The sequence below is a fragment of the Falco peregrinus genome, chromosome Z, assembly GCF_023634155.1.
Source record: "Falco peregrinus isolate bFalPer1 chromosome Z, bFalPer1.pri, whole genome shotgun sequence".
Lineage (NCBI taxonomy): Eukaryota > Metazoa > Chordata > Aves > Falconiformes > Falconidae > Falco > Falco peregrinus.
The window spans coordinates 5046094-5049139 of NC_073739.1; positions in this window are offsets into that span (position 1 = coordinate 5046094).

Consider the following 3046-nt stretch of genomic DNA (forward strand, 5'->3'; position numbering starts at 1 on the left):
TTGGTTTTGGTCGTCTTTTTTTCTCAACAAGATAACGGGGAAAAAAAGTGCTTCAACTGACATGACATGAAGCCCACCTGCGTCACTCTTTGCTTTCCAGTGATATGAGTAAGCTTTGGCTCATAACCTCATTTTTTTCTCACTCAAAACACTGTGCCTAGATACCACTGGGAAGATAAGGACTGAAGATTGACACACAACAACTGTAGATATGAATGTAGATTATGAAAAATCAGGCCTTGACCCTGTAAGCAGCCTCGTCCAGACACAGCTCCCCTCCAGATCTCTGCCCTGCCACAGTCAGCCTACATTTTTTTTTGTCTTCAATTTCAGTATTATCACAGGCTTTTAACTTTCTCAAGGCCAGGCGGCTAGCAGACATAACATTGATAGCACTCAGAAATGGAGAAATGGAAAATGAAATACTTGCTTTCTGGCCATACCCAAAAAAACCTGAAAGACAAAATATTCAAGAATTTCTGTCCACACCCGATACCTGAAAGAGCCAAAATTCCCTTTGATTTTCTGCTTTCTGTACACTGCATGAGGTTTCCCCAGCTTCGAGACAAATCTCTTAATATGTTCTGGATGAACCCACCCCCTGCAATACAGAAGGAAGGAGGGGAGGTCATTAGAGATGCCTGCACAAGGCTTGCTTAGGTGTTCCACCTCTACATTTCATTTCTTCTGGCAGAAGCCACAGGGACAGCGGAAAAGGAGCCAGACCACAGCTGGCATTCTGAGCCCAATGGGTGAGATTGTTCTCACCAGATAAAGTTTTGAGCCTAAGCTTGTCATTTAAGTCCCTTTTGTAGTTGGTGGCAGGAGACAGACATCTCGTCACAACTCCTGTTTAGAATTGATGAACCCTACCCTATGACTGTCGTGCAAATCTAGGTATCTTGCTTTGTGTCTTGAAGCATGCAACATACTACCAGGCAGGAACCAGATGAGAAGGATTCAAGCACCAACCAGGATTACTTCTTGCTGTCAATTCATAGAATTATAGAATTTTTTGGGTTGGAGGGTACCCCTGAAGATCATCTAGTCCAACCCTCCAGCCCGCCATGGGCAGGGACAACTTTCACTAGGCTGGGTTGCTCAAAGGCCCATCCAGCCTGGCCTTGAACACTTCCAGGGATGGGCCACCCATGAAGTGACCAGCCTCAGGTCATTCTCCATCCTCAGCCTTTAGGAGCTGAGAAGTTCCTGAAGTTTAGAAGTAACATGCCACTGCTGAGTGTGTCTACACGGGTGTGCCGTGTAGATGCCCTCCATGGCCCCTCTTTGCTATGCTTGAGCACTTTAGGACTTCTGTAACTAAGCCTAACATCCGTTTCTACAGCCAGTACACTTTCCCATCATTGCTGCTCTTTAAGGCTTAATCATAAGTATAGAAAATGCATGGCATATTTTGAACTACATTTTAGGATTTTCTTCACACAGACTGCGCAATGCACACACAGTAAATAATTTAGTCAACTGACTGTGTGCCTCCTCTTCCTGCCCTGCACACAAATGCGCGCAGACACACAGCTAATGCAGGATTAAAGACAAGCTAAGTTTCTGCAGTATGACTGTCTTACCAATTACAAATGTCTAGGACAACCAGTCTCTGACCTTTTATCAGATATGGGCTATCTATCAGATATAACTACACGATTTAATCGAGACATGTTTGTAAATCTAATTCCAGAAAATACTATTTCCACTCAGTGGAATCCACCCAAGAAAAATGAGGCCAGAAAAGCACCTCCTGTGGACCAGAACCCCCTATACATATCTATTTGAACAATACAGACTTAATAATGATTATTTTAAAAATGATTGGGAAAAGTGGAATTTTTCAGACTTAGCAGCTGCTAATTGGGTTGTCCCGTATGGAAAAAAAAAAGTATCTGAGGATATTCTTTTGCACACTGAGGAAAAGTTTTGCACATATTCAAGGAATATTTAAAACACTGATGAACTAGACTTGGATTAAGTGTCAGAACTGATTGAATTATGTGACCACTAAATCAATGTCTTGCAGACATGTCATATATCGATTTACTACTGTACGGATTTTGAGAACGCTGGACTCCTCATCTTTCCCGAAGTGATCAGGGAAAATAGAGTAGGCTTTCAGGACGAAGGAGCAGATTGTTTGGCACGGTATAAGAAAACCCTCTTCAATAATAGCGTGAGTTTGTGTTTATGTGCTGGTAGTGAAAACAACAAGGTAATTGTTAAGAAATCCCTTTATATTTTTAAAAGAAGGCTGGATGTTAAGACTTGTTTTCCGAAATTCTTTAGAAGCTTGGAAGTATCAAATTTTAGGCAAAGTTTCAAGATTTTCTTTCTCTTGGTTGATTCATTTAAATCTTGAAATAACACAGTTGTGTCCGTATCTGAAAATTTTTTACTATGGAAAGACCTATCTCAGTCCTTGAAGAATGTATCTGTCCTCCATCTGAAGAACTGTGGCTGTGATCAAGCAAAAAATATATGAATTAGAAACCACATATTAAAAAACCCAGAAGTTTTGCAGAGAAAACATGAGGTTTGTGTGTGTGTGTTTGGAATATTTGTTTTACCTCTTGTTATTTAGGTAGTTGTATAATTAATTGGCTCTCGGGTGCCTCAGAAATCTAATTGTACTTGAAATGGAAGCTTATTCACAAGAACATCTTCAGAAGCCTTCTTCCTCAAGTACCTTCATTTTTGCATCCCGCTCTCCAGATTCAGGAAGAGATTCTAGACCTGTTACACAGCCTGGTACGATGGGCAGGCTTTGCTGGTGCCAAGTCCTCTGAACGTCTTGACAGTGCTCAGAAAAAGACAGCACCCCATGGCTATGATCAGAGACAGTGCTGGAGCTGAAGCTGGCAGTGCTTTAATCTGCAACACACCTTCTGGGAGGTCGGTAAAAGCACATCTGTGCTTTGGACTGCGAGGGAAGGTCTGTGGGGCACAGACTCCCTGCAGGGAAGCTTGGAGGAGGGTTTGGGGGTCCAAGCTGCGGAGCACAGGGTGCCGCCCAGTTATGCCCTGTGATGCTGGTGTT